This window comes from Erinaceus europaeus, chromosome 9, assembly GCF_950295315.1.
Source record: "Erinaceus europaeus chromosome 9, mEriEur2.1, whole genome shotgun sequence".
NCBI lineage: Eukaryota > Metazoa > Chordata > Mammalia > Eulipotyphla > Erinaceidae > Erinaceus > Erinaceus europaeus.
Window position 1 is genome coordinate 60,124,673 of NC_080170.1, and position 21,663 is coordinate 60,146,335.

A 21,663-nucleotide genomic window follows, 5' to 3' on the forward strand; every position below is an offset into this window, starting at 1 on the left:
TCATGAACCTAAAGGCTGGAATAGTGCAGATGAAGATTTGGGGGTTTCCATTTTGTAGATAGTTAGTAGGCCTATTTTAGTTATATTCCAAAGGGCCCATGACTATATTAGGGTTTTTTTTTTTTTCTGAGCTTGACATCTGCAGGTGGAACCAAGTTGCTGTCTGGGGAGATGATGTCATAGCTGGAAAAAGGACCAGAAAGCTGGATCAGGAAAGAGAGTAGCTCCCGAATATGGGAAAGGTATATAAATGTTGTTGACTGTAAACCCCATTGATTTGATCTGATCTGGGACCCATATTCAGCTTAGGAGCCTATGTGACCTCTGCATCCCTGTAGATCTGAGCTCACGTTCTGTGGTCAAAAGTAGGAATGTTCCAAGCTGCCCCAATGTCAGTACCCATCTTCCTTAGGTGGAAGATAGAGTATGTTGTCCAGCCTCCCTTTGGAGGATGGAACATTCTCTACCGATGTTGATCCATGTTGAGCAAAGTCCCATTATTTCTTTTTTTAAACAATTTTTATTACTTATTTATTTGATAAAGACAGCCAGAAATCAAGTGGGAAGGGGAAGATAGAGAGGGAGAGAGGCAGAGAGACACCTGCAGCCCTGCTTCACCACTTATGAAGCTTTCCCCCTGCAGGTGGGGACCAGGGGCTCTAACCTGGGACCTCACACACCTTAACATGTGTGCTCAAACAGGTACACCACCACCTGGCCCCCAAAGTCCCATTCTTACTTCCCCCACCACTACCACCACCAGAAGCCAGAGTTGAGCAGAGATAAAAATAAGTAAATGGGGGGTGTAGATAGCATAGTGGTTATGCAAAGAGACTGTTATGCCTGAGGCTCCAAGGTCCCCCAAAGTCTGAGGTTCAATCCCCTGCACTACCATAAGCCAGAGCTGAGCAGTGCTCTTGTGTTTCTCTCTGTGTCTTTCTTTCTCTGCATCTCTCTCAAAAATAAAATAAATACAATACTTTTATTAAAAAAAGGAATTGCTTTAAAAAATAATAATAAGTAAATAAATAAGTACAAAGGGGGGCAATGTGGTGGTGCATCTGGTTGAGCGCACACATTATAGTGCACAAGGACCCAGGTTCAAGCCCCTGGTCCCCACCTGCAGGGGAAAGCTCCACGAGTGGTGAAGCAGGGCTGCAAGTGTCTCTCTGTCTCTCTCCCTCGCTATCTCCCCCTCCCCTCTCAATTGTTCTCTGTCACTGTCCAGAAAATAAATAAAAAAATAAGTACAATGAATGTAAAAATCTTCTATCATAACAATATAGACATTAGCTATCATTTGTCTTTTTTTTTTTTCTTGCTGGATTAAATGTGTGGTGTGCCTGTCTCTGTGTGTGTGGTGTTTGGCTTTGTGTGTCAGTGTGTGTGTGGTGTGACTGCACCTGCATGAGTGTTGTGGGGGGCATATGCATCCAGTAGGCTGTGTCCCAGCTGGGGAACACTGAAGCCAAAGAAGTGACTTGTTCAAGGTCAAAGGTTCTCCTCCACACCTGACATCACAAATCGAAGACTGTTGGCCGAGGTAGCTGAAGAAGGGCCCCTCTGCTCCTGCCCCCCTCCCCACACACATCCCAGCTGTGTTTCGCAATGTGCCCAGTTCAAGTAGGGGGGTTGTGGGGGAATGAGGCCTGGTGCAGGCTACCCTGAGTCATTCACTTACAGATAACCTCTTGTAGGGCTGTATAAACATCCAGTGGGCGGCAGGGTAGAAGAATGTGGAAATGGATTCTTCTCACTCTGAGCCCCAGAGAGCATCTGCAGACCCCTCAGACCCAGGCCCAAGACCCTGGGAGCCCCCATCTGTGTGCCCTCAGATCCATTTCTCACTACAACCTCCACAAATAAGGCTTCAAGGGGTGAGGGTGGGACCCACCTCTGGCCAGCCCCACACCCCCACTACTCACAGCCTGCTCAGGGTGTGCCAGCTGCAGGCAGGGCCTGCCTTTAGAAGGGTGTTAACAGCCATCCCTACAGGAGATTTTATGTGGAGACAAGTGGTTTGAATTTAAGGGCAGGGCACAAGGGAGCTCATTAAAAAGCCTCGTTGTGGTACATAGATATTTGCTTTATCCTGCTTTTGAGGGAACTGAGCCTTAGGAAAACAGAACTGAGCTGGAAATTAAGTGACACCTTTTTCCCCCTTCTTCCTCAGTTACTACTATTTTTTTTCCAAGTTGAAAAAAAAAAAAAAACCTCCAAAAATTTGATGGAAAGAAGCAAGTAGGAATGTATTGGAGCTCTGCGCAAAACAAGACCAGGAAATGGTGGGTTACAGGCCCAGGAAGGGCTCCCAACTGGGAAGCTAGTTTTCTAACCACCCCCACCCAACCCCACCCCCTGCACAACATACAAACCCCATGCTGGCTGTTGGCTGTGTTTGGAAGGAGAAAATTGAACAAACAACAACAAAACCCATCCAGGCAAGTGTAGTAGGGGACTAAAGTGCTGGATTTACAGGCATAGGATCCCAAGTTTGATCCCCTGCATTACATATGCAGAGTGGCTCTCTAGTTCTCTTTGTGTGTCATTAATAAATAGAATTAATCTTTTAGGGGAGAGGAGATAGCATAATTGTTATGCAAGACTTTCATGCCTGAGGCTCTGAGATTTCAGATTCAGTTCCCAGCATTACCATAAGCCAGAGCTGAGCAAGGCTCTGGCCTCAGGTTCTTTCTCTCTCTATTTCTCTCTCTCACTCTCACTCTGTGTGTGTGTTTCTCTCATTAAAATAAATAAAAATAGTTTTTTAAAAAGAATCTTTTAAAAATAAAAAGTGATGAGCATCACCCCTATTTCATTTGCTCTTCTTTTTTTAACTTTTTATATTTATTTATTTTCCCTTTTGTTGCCCTTGTTTTTTATTGTTGTAGTTATTGTTGTTGTTATTGATGTTGTCGTTATTAGGTAGGACAGAGAGAAATGGAGAGAGAAGGTGAAGACAGAGGGGGAGAGAAAGATAGACACCTGCAGACCTGCTTCACAGCCTGTGAAGTGGGAAGCCGGGAGCTCAGACCAAGATCCTTATGCCGGTCCTTGCACTTTTTTTTTTTTTGCGACACATGCGCTTAACCCAGGGCGCCCGACTCCCTTCACTTGCTCTTCTGCTGGCTGTTTGCTAATCCAGTTACTCTATCAGTAGAAGCATAGGAACAAATTCTTTTTAAAAAATATTTATTTATTTATTTATTCCCTTTTGTTGCCCTTGTTGTTTTATGGTTGTAGTTATTATTGTTGTTGCTATTGATGTCATTGTTTTTGGATAGGATAGAGAGAAATGAAGAGAGGAGGGGAAGACAGGGGAGTAGAGAAAGACATCTGCAGACCTGCTTCACCACCTGTGAAGCGACACCCCTACAGGTGGGGAGCCGGGAGTCAAACCAGGGTTTTGCCGGTCTTTGCGCTTAACCTGTGCTGCACTACCACCTGACTCCCAGGGACAAATTCTGACTCAGTTTGTAGAGGCCTCGAATCCATTTTCGTTTTTAGATAGAGAGGCAGAGAGAGAGAGGCCTTTATCTCTTTCTTTCTCTCTCAGGGGTCTACATGCCTGCATGACTTGTACTTTCTTCTTTTCTGTCATTACTTTATGCTAATAAATGTTCATCTCCCAGGGCTGAGCGGTGGCGCACTGTGTTAAGCACACATAATATGAAGCACAAGGACCCTTGCAAGGATCCTGGTTCAAGCCCCCAGTTCCCCACCTGCAAGCTGTGAAGCAAGTCTGTCCCTCTCTCTGTCTTCCCCTCCCCTCTCAATGTCTCTCTGTCCTATCCAATAAAAATAGAAAAAATGGCCACCAGAAGCAGTGGATTCCTAGTGCAGGCACTGAACCCCAGTGATAACCCTGGAGGCTAAATAAATAAATATTCATCTCCCTGGGGTGGGGGGAGTGAAAGAAGCCACTGCACCCAAATTTCCTCCAGTGTAATGGGACCCAGGCTTCAATCTCGGCTGCACACATGACAAAGCAGGGCACTATCCTGGTGAACTATTTCCCGAGAGTCCACTTCTGCAAAAAGACTATGTTGCTTCATTGCATAGTGCTCGAAGCCTGGCCCGTGTGCATGTCACAGGCTGGCACACACAGGCACCCATGCCATGCACGCCATGCACACACACCCTCTGCTGAGCTTCCTGTCTCCTCCACCGAGACTCTCTGGGTTTCTACAGCTCTTTCCCCAGCCCCACGCCAAAGGAGCCTCAGCTGCACCCCTGGAACTAGCCACCCTTGCTCTCACAAGGCTGGGTCCTCTCCTTCCTCAGGCCTCCGCTCTTTCTTTTCCCAAAATCTCACACATGCTCCCCAAACCAACTTTTTCCTACAGATAGAGAGTGAGAGAGTGAGACAGAGATAGATATAAATAGATAGATAGATAGACAGATATGTAGATAGATAGATATGTAGATAGATAGATAGATAGATAGATAGATAGATAGATAGATAGATAGATAGATAGGCAATGTCTGCCCATGTTGTGGCTCTATTGTGGTGTCAAGGCTTGAACTTGAGCAGTGGGCACATGGCAAGGTATGTGCCTTACCTGTTGAGCTATCTCTCTGGACCCCTCAGGTCTCTTCTCCTTCTGTAAATGTTTTTGTAATATTTATGTATTTATTTTAATTTGATAGGGTAGAGAGGCATCTAGAGGGAAAGGGAAATGGGAGCAGCACTGCTCCACTACTCATGAAGCTCCCCCTCCCACCACAGGTGGGGACTGGGGCTTTGAACCCTGTGCATGTCCTTGTGCATGGTAAAGTGTGTGCTGAACCAGGTGTGCCACCCCCTCCACCCCAGCCCCTATCAGGTCTTTTTGTAAATATGTAAATTTGTAAATTTTAGCTTCCCCAAAGGCTGCTTTCAAACACAGTGGCCTTATCCCCCTCTGCACCAGCAGAGGCTGTGTTATCTACTAGGGCCTGGGGTGTGTGTTTCCCAGTAGAAGTCAGGTCTGCAGGCACAGGCATGTGAAGGGCTTTAGGTGCCAGCCCTCACCCCCACCTCATGCCCCATTTAACTATTTTAAGTGTATAAATCAGGAACCAGTAGCAGTAAGTCCATTCAGGATACTGTGTAGACACCACTACTATTCACCTACAAAACTTTCCCATCACTCTGTATCCATTATACAAATCCTCGAACACCCCACAACTACATGTTCTGCCTCTGCAAATTTTACTGTTATAAATACCATGTAAAAGTGAACTCATTTAATATTTGTACATTTGTGTCTCTTACTCTACTTACCACAATGTCATCAAAGTCTTCTCTGTTGTAGCAATTCTCAGGATGTTGTTCCTTTTTCTGAGTCAGTAATATTCCACCACACATCTATGCCACATTTTTCCCCTCTTGTTGCCCTTGTTGTTTATCGTCATTGTTGTTGTTATTATTGTTGTTATTATTGCTGTCATTGGATAGAACAGAGAGAAATCAAGAGACAGAGGGGGAGAGAAAGATAGAGACCTGCTTCACCACCTGTGAAGCAAACCCCCTGCAGGTGGAGAGCTGGGAGCTTGAACCGGGATCCTGATGCCGGTCTGTGCACTTTTTGCCATGTGCACTTAACCTGCTGTGCCATCGCCCGGATCCCATATGCCACACTTTTTATCCAGGCATCTGTTGCTGGATTCTTGTGTTTTCCCCTCACTTTAGGGCCATTTTGGGCAGACTGCTGTGAACTTGGGTGTACAAGCCCCTGCGTCAATCCCTGTTCTCAGTAATTTAGGGCATATGTCTAGGAGTGGGAGTGCTCATCATAATTCTATATTTAACTTCTTGAGGACCTAACAGCTGTACTGGTTTACATTTTTAGCAGCGATGCACAAGAGTTCTCATCTCTGTACATCCTTGTCAGCTTAATTACTTTTTTTGTTATGTTTTCAGTCATTCTTTGTCTGTTCTTTTTTCTTTTCTTTTCTTTTTATTAGGTATCCAGGTGTTTATAGTTTTGATTTGTATTTCCTAATATCTAATGAGAATCTTTAATGCACTTATCAACCATTTGTATATCATTTTTTAAAGAATTTATTTATTTATTCATGAGAAAGATAAGAGGGGAGAAAGACCAGTACATCACTCTGGTACATGTGCTGCCAGGGATTGAACTCAGGATCTCATGGTTGAGAATTCGATCATTTATCCACTGCACCACCTCCTGGACCACTGTATATCTTTTTCTTTTTTTTTTTTTTTAGAAATATCTGTTAATGTTTTCTGCCCGCTTCTTAATTGGATGGTTTGACTTTTTGTTGTTGAGTTATAGGAGTCCTTCATATATTCTAGGTATTAACCCCTTGTTAGATATGTATCTACAAATCTTTTCTCCCTTCTTAATGGAGACAGTGGGTTTTCATTTCACTCTCTTCTACAGTATACTTTGATACACTGAAAATGTTTTTTTTTTTCCTTTGATATGGTCTGCTTTATCTTTTTGTGTTTGTATGTGGTTTGTGCTTTTTATATTGTATTTAAGAAATCATTGCTTGCTGCTCAAGAGGTGGGATAGTGGTTAAAGCATTGGATTTTTAAGCCCCAGTATTGCATGTGCCAGAGTGGCTTTGGTTCTCTCCCTCCCTATAAATAAATAAATTATTTTTAAAAATAATTTATTGCTAAATCCATGATCATGAAGATTTTCTTCTATGTATTCTTGTAAGACCTTCGTAGTGCCAGCTTTTAAGTTTAACTCTTTGAACCATTTTGAGGTTAATTTTTGTGCACGGTCTTAGGTAGGAACTCAACTTCATTTTTTTATCTTTTTTTTAAGTTTTTTTATATTTATTTATTTACTTTTGTTGCCCTTGTTTTATTGTTGTAGTTATTATTGTTGTTGTTATTGATGTCGTCATTGTTGGACAGGACAGAGAGAAATGGAGAGAGGAGGGGAAGACAGAGAGGGGAAGAGAAAGACATCTGCAAACCTGCTTCACTGCCTGTGAAGTGACTGCAGGTGGGGAGCTGGGTGCTTGAATCAGGATCCTTATGCCAGTTCTTGCACTTTGTGCCACCTGAGCTTAACCCGCTGCCCTACTGCTCAACTCCCGACTTCTTTTTTTTTTTTCAGAGTTGGGACTTCACATGTATGATTTCACTGCCCCCAGGCCAACTTTTTCATTCAGAAAGAAACATAGAGAGATGAGACAGAAGTAGAAACAGAGATAAATAGAGACACCAGGTTCCCTTGGTGCCCTGGCATTCTCATGTGATGCCAGGACTCAATCCTGGGTCATGTGCATGACAAAACACACACCCTACCCCACCCTACCCATTGAGTTATCTCTCTGGAAGCTTTTTTTTTTTTTTTTAGAAGTATTGTTTAACACAACTGTAGTTATCTCAAGGGTAGAGTTTCACAGTCCCCAAAAATATGCTCACATCATCCAACATCTCCCTCCATCAGAGGGCACTAGGCCCCCAAACCTCTATTATCTCTCCTTTTTATTTGGTGGGGAAAGGATGGAAGTCTCACTCCTGGCTCAGTGCTGGAGATTAAATCTGGGACTTCAGTCTCAGGCATGAGAGAGTCTTTTGCAGAACTTTCATTCTGTCTCCCCAGCCCACATCCCTTCATTCTTTTGCAGTGGTTTGTTGAAACACTATCTTTTCCCCATTGAGTAATCTTTGCATCCTTCTTCAAAATCAGTTAAGCAACCACATGAGAGTATATTTCTATTCCATTAGTCTACATGTCTGACCATTGCCAGTACCCTGCTGTTTTTGATGACTGTGGCTTTGCAGTGTGTTTTGAAACTGGGTCATATGAAACCTTAGATTTTGTTCTTTTTCAACATTGTGCCTGTCTACTTACTTTGAATTTTTATTATAATTTTTGAATAAACTTTTCTGCTTCTGCAAAGATACTGTGGGGTTTTGATAAGGAGTGTAGAGAATCTATAGACATATGTCTTAGGGATGTGAGTGCAAATTCTGTATCGCTCTTTCACAACACTTTCAAGATCCTGATTCAGTGTGGTCACTCATCTCCTGCTCAGGATAGGTCCCCCCAAAGCATAGCAAAGCTTCAATCTCACTGTGGGCAGACATGTCTTGGGGGGGGGGAGAATCTTGTGGCTTTAATTGCCACCTCATCACTGTGATACATGAACAGAGGGTGGGCGCGAGGAATAACATCATTGCAAGACTGGCCAGCTCCTCATGGGGCGCGAGCACTTCCACACTACGATCATCATCTCTGGCATTATGCTATTCCACCGCAGAATACTGTGCCCCAGTATGGTTCCGTAGCCCCCATGTCTACTTGGTCGATTCCAAATTATATTCCTCCATGAGGATAATTTCTGGAACCATCCATTCCACCCCGGTTCCATGGCTGCCAGTTCTTTTTTTTTTTTCTTTTTTTTTCTTTTTTATTTAAGAAAGGATTAATTAACAAAACCATAGGGTAGGAGGGGTACAACCCCACACAATTCCCACCGCCCAATCTCCATATCCCACCCCCTCCCCCGATAGCTTTCCCATTCTCTATCCCTCTGGGAGCATGGACCCAGGGTCATTGTGGGTTGCAGAAGGTAGAAGGTTTGGCTTCTGTAATTGCTTCCCCGCTGAACATGGGCGTTGACTGGTCGGTCCATACTCCCAGTCTGCCTCTCTCTTTCCCTAGTAGGGTGGGTCTCTGGGGAAGCTGAGCTCCAGGACACATTGGTGGGGTCTTCAATCCAGGGAAGTCTGGCCGGCATCCTGATGACACCTGGAATCTGGTGACTGAAAAGAGAGTTAACATACAAAGCCAAACAAATTGTTGAGCAATCATGGACCCAAAGCTTGGAAAAGTGGAGAGGAAGTATTAGGGAGGTACTCACTGCAAACTCTAGTGTACTTCTGCTTTCTTACTTTGGTGCATGGCTGCCAGTTCTTAGCAACACCGCCCCGCCAGATATTCGTCGGGATGCGGCATCATCTAAATTCATTTCCCACGCTCGACCGGACCTGCCAATATACGTGGATACCTTCGCCCACCCTGTCCAACGCTTGACGTCTCGTCATCCAATCTGGTCTCCTACGCCTACACTGTTCCAGACTCTTGGAAACAGAGTTGGCAGTCAGCTGAGGTAAAGAACAAACACCTCATCACAGACCCCTGCAAGCGTCAACCCGGCTTTGACCTAGCACGTTATGATTGGGCCCTCCTCAATCGCTATCGAACAAGCCATGGCCGGTGCGCTGCTATGTTCCATCGCTGGGGAGCCAGAGACAACCCGAACTGCCCCTGCGGCTACAAACAGACTATGACCCACATAGTCAACGACTGCCACCTCTCCAGATTCAAAGGAGGTCTCGAAACTTTACATCAGGCTCAACCTGACACTGTTGACTGGCTACGGAAGAAGGGCAAACGCTAGAAGGAGGAGGAGGAGGAGGAGGAGGAGGAGGAGGAGGAGGAGGAGGAGGAGGAGAAGGAGGAGAAGGAGAAGAAGGAGAAGAAGGAGAAGAAGGAGAAGAAGGAGAAGAAGGAGAAGAAGAAGAAGAAGAAGAAGAAGAAGAAGAAGAAGAAGAAGAAGAAGAAGAAGAAGAAGAAGAAGGAGAAGAAGGAGAAGAAGGAGAAGAAGGAGAAGAAGGAGAAGAAGGAGAAGAAGGAGAAGAAGGAGAAGAAGAAGAAGAAGAAGAAGAAGAAGAAGAAGAAGAAGAAGAAGAAGAAGAAGAAGAAGAAGAAGAAGAAGAAGAAGAAGAGTCCTTTCCCAAGAGCCAGGCTTGGCACTTTATCTGTACCCTCCTGTCTTCAAACTAGCAACTCTGTGAAAACTGTGCTCTAGTGAGTCCTCATTCAGTGACCTACTTGGTGACTGCTGAAGTCACCCCCTCTCTATGACTATGGCCAGGACAGAGAAGCTTGGTCAAGGACACTGGTGGCATAGCTTCAAGTGTCCCACTTTACACACACTCTTAAGTTTCTGTCTTGCTCCCACAGCATTTTTTCTTTTATATATCTATACTTCATTGTTCACCCCATAGTACAGTTTATTTCCTCTAGTTTCTTTTTAAAAAAAATATTTATTTATTTACTTTTGTTGCCCTTGTTGTTTTATTGTTGTAGTTATTATTGTTGTTGTTATTGATGTCATCGTTGCTGGATATGACAGAGAGAAATGGAGAGAGGAGGGGAAGACAGAGAGGGGGAGAGAAAGATAGACACCTGCAGACCTGCTTCACCACCTGTGAAGCGACTCCCCTGCAGGTGGGGAGACGGGGATTCGAACCGGCATCCTTAAGCTGGTCCTTGCACTTTGCGCCACCTACACTTAACCCACTGTGCTACTGCCCAACTCCCTCCTCTAGTTTCTATTACAGTAAAGCATACATCACACTACTGAATAAATATTTAGGAATATTTTTTAAATGGATGTTAGGAGATGGCACAGTGGTTAGAGCATTGGGCTCTCAAGTATGAGACCTTGCATTTGATCCCCAGCATCACATGTGCCAGAGTGATGCTCTGGTTCTCTCTCCTCCTATCTCATAGATATTTTGGGGGGGAAAAATGTTTTAACTGGGACATGGAAGTGCCACACCCAGTAGAGTGCACACATTACCATGCACAAGTATTCAGGTTCAGCCTCCATTCCCCACCTGCAGGGGGGAAGCTTCACAAGCACTGAAGCAATTGCAGTTATCCCTCTCTCTCTCTCTCTCCCTCTCTCCCTCTCACTCACTCTCCATCTCCCCTCCTCTCAATTTCTCTGTCTTTATCCAAGATAAATAAATAAATACTACTTTTTAAAGTGTTATAAATAATACAAAAGGGAATATTAAATATCTAGAGATGGCTGACAGACCCCATCCCAGTCTAGTATATTATGCCTGAGATGCAAGTAAGGGGCAGCTCCTCGTTTATAGACAACCTTATTGATCAACTAGCTTTTAGGACCGAAGTCCGGTCACAAAGTCAGGAGCACCTCTAATGTGACCTGGAGCTCAGAGGAGGCTCAGTGAAGAAAAGACAGGGCAGCCTGGGCCTGTGGCTCCTATCACAACAGCTGAGAGTAAAGCCAGGCCTGGGAGCCAGGGTAAACTGCAGGCCGATGAGGTACCAAGTTTGATATGCCAGAGTGATGCTCTGAGAGGTACCCTGAACTCTTCCCCCATTTTTTGTCCTTTTTTTTTTTTGCCTCTAGGTTTATTGCTGGGGCTCAGTACCTGCACTATAAATTCACTGCTCCTGGAGGCTGTTTTTTTTTCCTTTTGTTGCCCTGTTGTTTATCGTTGTTGTTACTATTGTTGTTGTTATTGCTGTCATTGTTGTCGATAAAACAGAGAAAAGTCGAGAGAGGATAGGAAGACAGAGAGGGGGAGAGAAAGATAGACACCTGCAGACCTGCTTCACCACCTATGAAGCGACCCCCATGCAGGTGGGGAGTAGGGGGGCTCAAACCGGGATCCTTGTGTCGGTCCTTACACTTCCCACCACATGTGCTTAACCCACTGTGCTACCACCCAGCCCCTTCTCCCCTTATTTTTTCAATAAAGTTTATTTATTTCTGTCATATCCAGGGCTTCATTATGATGGGATGACTTTTTGAAAAAAAATATTTATAAATGAGAAAGACTAGGGAGAGAGAGAAAGAAGCAGACAACACTCTGGTACATGTGCTGCTGGGGATCAAACTCAGAACCTCATGCTTGAGAGTCCAATGCCCTATCCACTGTGCCACCTCCCAGATCACCTGGGATGACTTTTTTTTTTTCAAATAAAGAGAGACAGAGAAAAAGAGTCAGAAAGAGAGAGAGACACGGCAGCACCAAAGCTTTCTTCAGTGCAGTCGGAGCAGGGCTTGAACCTGGCTTGTGGCAAAGCAGCTCACTATCTGGGTAAGCTATTCTAAGCTTACTGTAACTGTTTGGTTTGGGGTCATCATCAGGCTTCACTGCTCTGAGCTGATCTTTTTCAAAAGAGACAGAGAAAGTGAAAGAGACTACTCTAAACCTATGCCTCAGTTTCCTCATCTGTGAAATGAGGTGCTAACAGCACCTCCCTTGGAGGGGAGGTTCTTGTCTTTGTTTTTTGTATAAGTAACATGCCAATGTATTAAAACATGCTTAGCACAATGCCAACAGTGCTCTGTAAGGTTAATCAGTTAACTCATCTCACCCTGGACTCAGGAAGTTTATGAGTCATGGTGGGGCCTTCAACAGGGAATTCTGAGAGCTGACTCATGCAGGATGAAGGCCCAAACCAGAAGGGACAGTGGACTCTAGGAGGAAGGGGCAGCAACTTCAGATGGTGAGGACCAGGAGTACAACTCCTGAACAAGACTTCCCAGAGCTGGAAAAATGGGGAGACACTGAGAGCTCCTCAAGGCATTTCTGGTATGTGATGGAGGAGCACCACCAGCAACCATCCCATCATAGCTGTTAGCACCAGGCTCTCCCCTTTGGCTCTGGGCTCCACTTCAACAAGAAGCTACCTAAGTCTTCTTCATAAAGTCTCCCCTCATTTCCCCATGACCAAGTCATGCCTAGTACATGTTGGATGGTGGGTGCATGAATAGGTGAAATAAATGTATGGACAGATGAGTAGCTGGTGGGTGGACAGATAAGTGGATGGATGCTTGTAAATTGAACATACAGACAGATGTATGGATGGATGGATGTATGGATGAATGGATGGATGGGTGAGTGGACAGATAATTGAATGTAAAGATAGATGAACAGGTGAGTGAGTAGATAGGTGAATGGGTGGGTGATGGGTAGATGGACAGTTAATTAAATTATAGACTGATGAATAGATGATGGTAGATGGATGGATGGATGGATGGATGGATGGATGGATGGATGAGTGGGTGGATGGGTGGATGGATGGATAAGAGCATATCTGAAGGTCAGGTGCATGGGTGGTATCTACCTATATATAAGCTCCCACCCCAGAGCCTTTGCCCTTGGGGTTTTCATGGGGAGCCCTCCCCCGAGGCTCCCCCTCAGGTTAGCGCTCTCATCTCATGTAAAGTGCCTGTGAAGTATTGTTTCCCCTGGCATTCTTTTCCTGAGTGCTCAGTCTGAAACAGAATTCTCTCTGTATCGCTGTGCCCTCCTATACTTTGGATCATTTAGGAGTGAAGTTTTGCCTGATTCTCCAACCTTCAGACTCAAGAGCCTTGTGTCTCATAAGTGGGTGGAGTGTGGGGAGTTCAATCTGTGAACAAGGGCCATCTTACTCTTTTCTTACATTTCACCCTGCACTCCACTTGTGTTTTCTCTCTCTCTCAGATCTTCTCGTGACAGGTGTAATTATTGCCAGTGTCACTTGTATTCTTAACCATGTAACATCAAGCAAGTGGTTTCATCATACACACACACACACACACACACACACACACACACGCAAGTGGGTCTCCGTGTGTCCTGATCTCAAAAACTAGCATTAAATCTAAGCACGCTCCCTAGGGTGGCTGCAGGCATGAAACGTGATAAAAGGCTTCAAGTACTATCAGTCATGGATATTCCTTAGGACCATTATTTGGATTGGCCAACAGAGGGAGCCCCTGGGTCCCTCCAGCCTGGAGCAGCCCCCGCCCCAGCACAAACACCTCGGAGACACTCCCTCCCTCTCCTCAGCCCCCTTTGAAGTCCCTAGGGGCCCCTGCTGTGATAAATGTCCCAGCCCTATAGGTTATGACTTGCTGCCAGATTTGACATTAACCATCACGCCCAGGCTGGGTGTTTGAAGAAAGTGGCTAAATGCTGCCGGGCTGATGGGGTAGATAGCGGGCCTGGCCCTGCTTTGAAAGGCCCCCGCGGCCCCCTGCGCCGGGAGCAGGCCGTGAGGCTGTTTAGTCTACCAATCTCCGTGGTGACAGGCAGTCTGGCCCCGTCGCCCGGCCGCCAGGGGGTCTTCCTGCGCTCGGCCTCGGGTGCCTTCACACCTCCAAGGAGAGGAGACTTGTTGAGAGAGCCAAAGACTGGGTTCCTCTGTCCTGAAGCCCACTTTCCCTTCCCCAGGGATGGGAGCCAGTCCAGAAGAGGCCTGGAGCCAATGCCCTCATCCAATGTCCACTTCCCCTGTAAAAATTCTTGGCTCCCAGCCTCAGTGTCCTCGACTGTAAAATGGATGGACAGAGGCACCAATTCCCAGCTCCCTCCACCTCTCCCATTCATTTGTTCATTCCATCAACTTTACTCCCCCTGGATAGAGACAGGCACAGAGGCAGAGAGAACAAAAGAAAGAGAGACCACAGCACCAAAGCTTCCTTCATTGTGGTGTGAGCCAGGCTCCAACCTAGCTTGCACACATGCACACATGGCAAAGCAGCACACTACTCAAGTGAGTTATGTTGCTGGCTCTCTTTCTATCAACTTTCAGTGAAGCAGAGCACACCTTAATTTTTAAAAATCATGTATTTATTTATAAGAGAGGTGAGAGAGAATCAGAGCATCAGCCTGGCACATGCAATGCCAAGGGTCAAACTTAAGATTTCATGCTTAAGGGTCCAGTGCTGTATCAACTGCACCCTCCCCCAGGATCACTGCACCCTAATTTCCAAAAGCAGATCTGAGGGCTGGGAAAATAGCACAGTGATTTATGCAACAGACTCTAATGCCTGTGGCTTGGAGGGCCCAGGTTCTTTTTTTTTTTTTTAATCTTTATTTATTTGATAGAGACAGCCAGAAATTGAGAGGAAGGGGGAGATAGAGAGAGGAAACAGAGACACCTGCATCCCTGCTTCACCACTTGTAAAGCTTTCCCCCTGCAGATGGGGACTGGGGGCTTGAACCTGGGTCTTTGCATACTACAACATGTGAGCTCAACCAGGTGCACCACCACCCAGCCCTGGGGCCCAGGTTCAATCCCTGGCACCACCATAAACCAGAGCTGAGCAGAGAGCTCTAGTCAAATTAAAAAAAAAAAAAGAAAGAAAACTAAAGCTTCACTGTTGAGCACTTCCCACCATGTAAAATATTCTGTCACACTGGCTGAAACATCCAGCTCCGAGACTTAGTATATCACTGATCTAAAAAAAGACCCTTACCTGGTTGGTTGGTGCCTCCAGCCAGAGCAGCCCACAGAGGCAGTGGGCTCCTGGGCACCTCAAGTATGGCATCCATAAAATAGAAACAGTAGCCCCCAGTGTACAGGGGTTCAAGGATTCTGATGAGTGGACAGTGAGCAGAGCTGGACAGTGGGGCTTGGAGCCTTCTGCTCCAGCCTATGCCAGGCCCTGGGGACCCACAGCTCACTGGGGAAGGGTCTGTCCCAGCATCCCAGCCCACTGGGACATTAATATGCCTCTTGAGGCCTTGAGCAGCCCTGGCCTAGTGCACATAGGTGGACAGAAGTTCTACACAAACACACACACACACACTCAGCATAGGTGCACAGCCCTCGGGGTCCCCAGCACTCAATAGGACATGCATCATCACACATAGGCTGGGATATTCCCTCACCAGCAACAGGTAGGAAAGAGGAAGGGAAGCCCCAGCCCAGGAGGGAAGAGTGGGTGGAGATGGGCACTCCCACAGAGTGACCATGGAGCAGTCGTCTGGAGAGGCTTCCTGGTGACCTGAGCAGAGGTGATCAGAGCTCGCATTCAAGCCATCAGATTATGCAGAACTTGGGGTCCAGGGCTCCTAGATCAGTTTGGTTGGCTCTGCAAGAACCAGGAAACTCACACACACACACACACACACTGCATCATCTTTCCTGTGGGTGGGTTTGTGCATTTTCCTGATCTGGGAGCCTTAACTATCATCAATTGAGACCTAAGCCCCTTGACAGACTATGCCTCTGTCACAGTGCAAAATGCAGCATCCAGCATCAGATGATGGCCCACCCAGTTAAGCACACATGTTACCATGCACAAGGACCCAGGTTTAAGCCCTTGGTCCCCAAGGGGGGAAATCTTCATGAGTGGTGAAGCAGGGCTGCAGGTGTCTCTCTGTCTCTCGCTCTCTCTGTCTCCCCCTCCCCTCTCAATTTCTCTCTGTCTCTATCCAACAGTACATACATAAATAAAATATTAATATGTATATATATATATATATTAACAAGGAGGTTAGGGAGATAGCATAATAGCTATGCCAGAGACTTTCATGCCTGAGGTCCAAAGTCCCAGGTTCAATCTCCTGCACTACCATAAGCTAAAGTGGAGTAGTGTTCTGGTAAAACAAACAAACAAATAAATACCAGAGTATAAAAGGGGGGAGCTGGGCAGTAGTGCAGCAGGTTAAGCATACATGGCACAAAGTGCAAGGACCATAGTAAGGATCCCAGTTCAAGCCTGCGGCTCCCCACTTGCATGGGGGTCGCTTCACAAGCGGGTGTCTCTCTGTCTCTCTCCCTCTCTATCTCCCCCTCACCTATGTACTATGTGCACTTAACCAGGTGCGCAACCACCCAGCCCCCTATTTATTTATTTTTAAACGGAGGCAGAAATTTAGAGGGAATGGGCAACTATCAGTTTCCTCTGTCCTAGCTAATAAAAATGAACAATGACCGCCAGGAGGCACCAAGCCCCACTAATAATCCTGGAGGCAAAAGTTAATTAATTAATTAATTAATCTTTGTGACCAAGGAAGTGGCATAGTCAGGAAGGCATTACACTCTCAAATATAAGGTCCCAGGTTCCATTCTGAGCATCACATGTACCAGAGTGATGCTTGATTTCTCTATCCTTTATTAATGAATAATATGTATAAATCTTTTAAAAATTAATTAAAGGCGATATTCAAGAAGCCCAGGGGCACAAAAACAAAGGAGAAGCACTTGGCAGTGAAATGCCACGCCACCCCCCCCAACCTGCTGGCCCGCTAGCCCTGGGGCTCTGACGCCACCTAACGTCTGCACCGCAGAATGGCAACAGGCACCCCAGGGCTGCCGACCATGCCAAGTCTCCTAGCAGGACTAGAGATAGGATGGGGCCTCAAATTGGATGGGGAAATTAAGTGCCTCCGCCTCTCGTCACATGCACCCCACACTCCACAGTCCCGCACTGGCCGCCCCCCAAACCACCCGCCCTAGATCCCAGCTCTCCTCTCGTCCTGCACTCAGCCTCAGTGGCTCCCTCTGCGAAGGAAGACTGAGAAAACTTGTGTGTCGACCCTCACAGAATGGGAGAAGATCTTTACATGTCATACATCAGACAAGAGTTTAATAACCAACATATATAAAGAGCTTGCCAAACTCAACAACAAGACAACAAATAACCCCATCCAAAAATGGGGGGAGGACATGAACAGAATATTCACCACAGAAGAGATCCAAAAGGCTGAGAAACACATGAAAAAATGCTCCAAGTCTGATTGTCAGAGAAATGCAAATCAAGACAACAATGAGATATCACTTCCCTCCTGTGAGAATGTCATACATCAGAAAAGGGAACAGCAGCAAATGCTGGAGAGGTTGTGGGGTCAAAGGAACCCCCCTACACTGCTGGTGGGAATGCAAATTGATCCAACCTCTGTGGAGAACAGTCTGGAGAACTCTCACAAGGCTAGAAATGGACCTACCCTATGATCCTGCAATTCCTCTCCTGGGGATATATCCTAAGGAACCCAACACATCCATCCAAAAAGATCTGTGTACACATATGTTCTTGGCAGCACAATTTGTAATAGCCAAAACCTGGAAGCAACCCAGGTGTCCAACAACAGATGAGTGGCTGAGCAAGTTGTAGTATATATACACAACGGAATACTACTCAGCTGTAAAAAATGGTGACTTCACCGTTTTTAGCCGATCTTGGATGGACTTTGAAAAATTCATGTTAAGTGAAATAAGTCAGAAACAGAGGATGAATATGGGATGATCTCACTCTCAGGCAGAAGTTGAAAAACAAGATCATAAGAAAAAAAAAAAAAACACAAGTAGAACCTGAAATGGAATTGGCATATCTCACCAAAGTAAAAGACTCTGGGGTGGGTGGGTGGGGAGAATACAGGTCCATGAAGGATGATAAATGACATAGTGGGGGTTGTATTGTTCAATGGGAAACTGGGGAATGTTATGCATGTACAAACTATTGTATTTACTGTTGAATGTAAAACATTAATTCCCCAATAAAGAAATAAAATAAAAATAATAATAATAATAATAATAATAAAATGTTTGATTGATTAAAAAAAAACTTGTGTGTCAGAGAAAGAGGTACACACAGAGAAGGGTAGACACACTACTGCACAGCTCTTCCCTCAGTGACGTGGCACTTCCCAAGTGGGACCGGGGTTCAGACTCAGCTCACACTCACGTGAGCTGAGGTGAGCTGTCTCGCTGCTCCTGGAGTAACCCTCATTGTAGAGTCCTTAACAAGGTTATTCTTTTTCTTTTCTCTTTCCCTTCCTTCTTTCCTTCATTTCTTTCTCCTTCTCCTCCTCCTCCTCCTCCTCCTCCTCCTCCTCCTCCATCTTCCTCTTCTTTTTTTGATAGAGACAGAGAAATTGAGAATGGAAAAGAGATACCTGCAGCACTACATCACTGCTTGTGAAACTTCCTCCCTGCAGGTGAGACATGGGACTTGAATTTGGGTCCTCCACACATGGTAACATGAGCATTCTACTGGTTGTGCCATCACCCAGCTTCAACATGGTTATTCTTGGGGAGCTATTGAGACTCCACTGAGTTACTTCAAAATTCCCTGAGGTCTCTTCCTTCATCCCCAGAACTCTGACCCCCAGCTTAAGAGCCACTAAATCTCTGTCCTGACCTTGAATACAGACCATATTCTCCCCATGGCATACAGGTACCTAAAAAAGAAAAATAAAAAATAAAAAGAGAAGAGAAAAAAGGAAAGATAGAAAGACAACTACAGGATCCAAGAGAACGCTCGCTGTGGAAGACCTATGCCTTGCTATGCATGCTGCCCAGATGCAAACCCCAGCACCATATGAAAGTACCCATAGCACCAAGGAAAGCTTCACCACTGTGATATCTCTGTCTAACTCTTTTGTGTCACTTTCTATCTGAGTGAAAAATTATCAGCCTGGGAGCAGTAAAATTACTCATGCACAAGTCCCTAGCTCTGGAAACATACACATCTACAACTATGTTGACATATAATTCACACACCCTTGTAAGATATAAAATTCAGTAGCAGGGCCAGTGAAACAGCTCACTTGGATAGTGCTCTGCTTTGTCATGTGCATGACCTGGGATGGATCCCAGCCCCCACAGAGTTGGGGGAAGCTTGGTGCTGTGGTCTCTTTCATTATCTCTCTGCCACTCTGTTGCTCTGTTGCTAAAGTTCTGGGGAGCGGGTGGTGGCTCACACAATTAAGCACACAGAGTATTATGCGCAAGGACCCACGCAAAGATCTGGGTTCAAGCCCCCCACTCTGCACCTACAGTAGGGGGACACTTCACAAGTGGTGAAACAGGTCTGCAGGTGTCTCTCTTTCTCTCTCTCTCTCTCTCCATATATATATGCCAGGCTATCTTCACAGGCGAGAAACCAGGAATTCATGGCGGCATGGTAATACAATTCTTTATTCATGCGGGAGCTCCAGAATCGGGTGTGAGAACAGCTGGTTAAGCCACGTGGCACCAAACCACAATGGCCTCCTCCCACTCTGTATGCCAGCCCTTCTCCAGGTCTGGATGCAGGAGAGAAAAGAGAGGAGAAGAAGAGAACAAAACCAGGAACAGAAGTGGGCTTTATAGGGTATAACCAGAAGTGGCAAGTCAGGAACGGAGATGGCTGGGAAAGGGGGTGGAGAAAAGAAAGAACGGGAAGGTAGAAAGCTTCCATAGCAACAGTTGCTGGGGTTTTAACTGGCAGGATTAATGTACCCTGCAGGCAGGGCAGGTCTTGAGGTAGAAAGAAGATAGATCAAAGGAAAAGGTGGGGAATCTTTCAGGAAAAACAATGATTATGTAAATAGGCCATACTATCAACAGTGGGGGGGGCTGGTTTAATGCCTGACATCTATATATATATATCCCCTCTCAATTTCTCTCTGTCGTATTGAATAAAATGGAAAAAGAAAAATGGCCTCCAAGAGCAGTGCCAACACTGAGCCCCAGCGATAACCCTGGAAGCAATTTTTAAAAAAGAGAGAGAGGGGTTGGATGGTGGTGCACATGATTGAGTGAACATGTTATAATGCACAAGGACCCAGGTTTGAACCCCCAGTCCCCACCTGCAGGGGGAAAGCTTTGCAATTGGTAAAGCAGTGATGTAGGTGTCTCTCTGTTTCCCTCCCTCTCTATCTCCCCCACCCTCTGATTTCTGGCTGCCTCTATCCAATAAATAAAGATAATAGAAAATTTAAAAAGAAAGAGAGAAGGAAATAAAGAAACCACTGTTTTAAAAATTAAAATAAAGAAGCTGGTTGAGTGCACATGTTACAATGCACAAGGACCCAGGTTTGAGCCCCAAGTCCCTACCTGCAGGGGCAAAGCTTCACAAGTGGTGAAACAGTGCTGCAAGTGTCTCTCTGTCTCTCTCCCTCTCTATCACCCTCCCCTCTCATTTTCTGGCTGTCTCCACCATATATATATTCCTTCCAGGGTTATCACTGGGGCTTGGTGCCTGCACTACGAATCCACTGACCCTGGTGGTCATTTTTTTCCCATTGATATTGCTGTTATTGTTGTTTAATAGGACAGAGAGAAATTGAGAGAGGAGGGGAAGACAGAGGGAAAGAGACACCTGCAGACCTACTTCAAAGCAGATGGGGAGCCAGGAGCTCGAACCAGTTTCTTGAGTCGGTACTTATGTTCGCACTATGTGTGCTTAACCTGGTGCACTACTGCCCAGCCCCATAAAGATAATTTTTTTAAGCCTGAATAGCAAGAAAAAATTTTAATAAAGAGAGAGAGGGGGAAAGACTCTTATGCCTGAGGCTCCAAAGTTCCAGGTTCAGTCCCTAACACCACCATAAACTAGAGCTGAGCAGTGCTCTGATAAAATATATATATATATAGCTTTTAGTTCATGTAGAGAGCTGTGTAACCATCAACATCCAATTCCAGAACATTCTATATCCTCAGGAGTCACATTCCTGTTTTCCCCAATACATCCCAACCCCTGGCAATAACACTATCTATTTGCTGATTGTATAAACTTGCCTCTTTCTGGTATCTCATATAAATGGAATAAAACAATAGCTAGACTTTTTGTGTTTGCCTTCTTTTGTTTATGATAAGGTTCTTTCCAGCTGCAGCATGTGTCGGTACTAAAATGCTTTTCTTTTTTTTACCAAAACACTGCTCAGCTCTGGTTTATGGTGGTGCTGGGGATTGAGCCTGGGACCCAGGAGCCTCAGGCAAGAGAGTCTATCTCATAATATTATGCGCCCTCCCCTGCCCACTAAATTTCTTTTTCTTTTTTTTTCCTTTATTGGGGGATTAATTTTTTACATTTGACAGTGAATATAATACTTTGTACATGCATAACATTTCTCAGTTTTCTACATAACAATACAACCCCCACTAGGTCCTCTGTCATCCTTTTCCAGGACCTGTACTCTCCCCCCACCCACCCCAGAGTCTTTTACAATACACCAACTCCAGTTCAGATTCTACTTATGTTTTCTCTTCTGATCTTGTTTTTCACCTTCTTAAATTCTTTTTATATTCCATTGTCCGACTATACCACCTCTTTATCCATTCATCTGTTGGTGGACATTCTGGTCACTTACACTTTTAGTCTCCTGTGAACAAAGCTGTTGTGAAAAATATGTGAAGGGGAGTCAGGCAG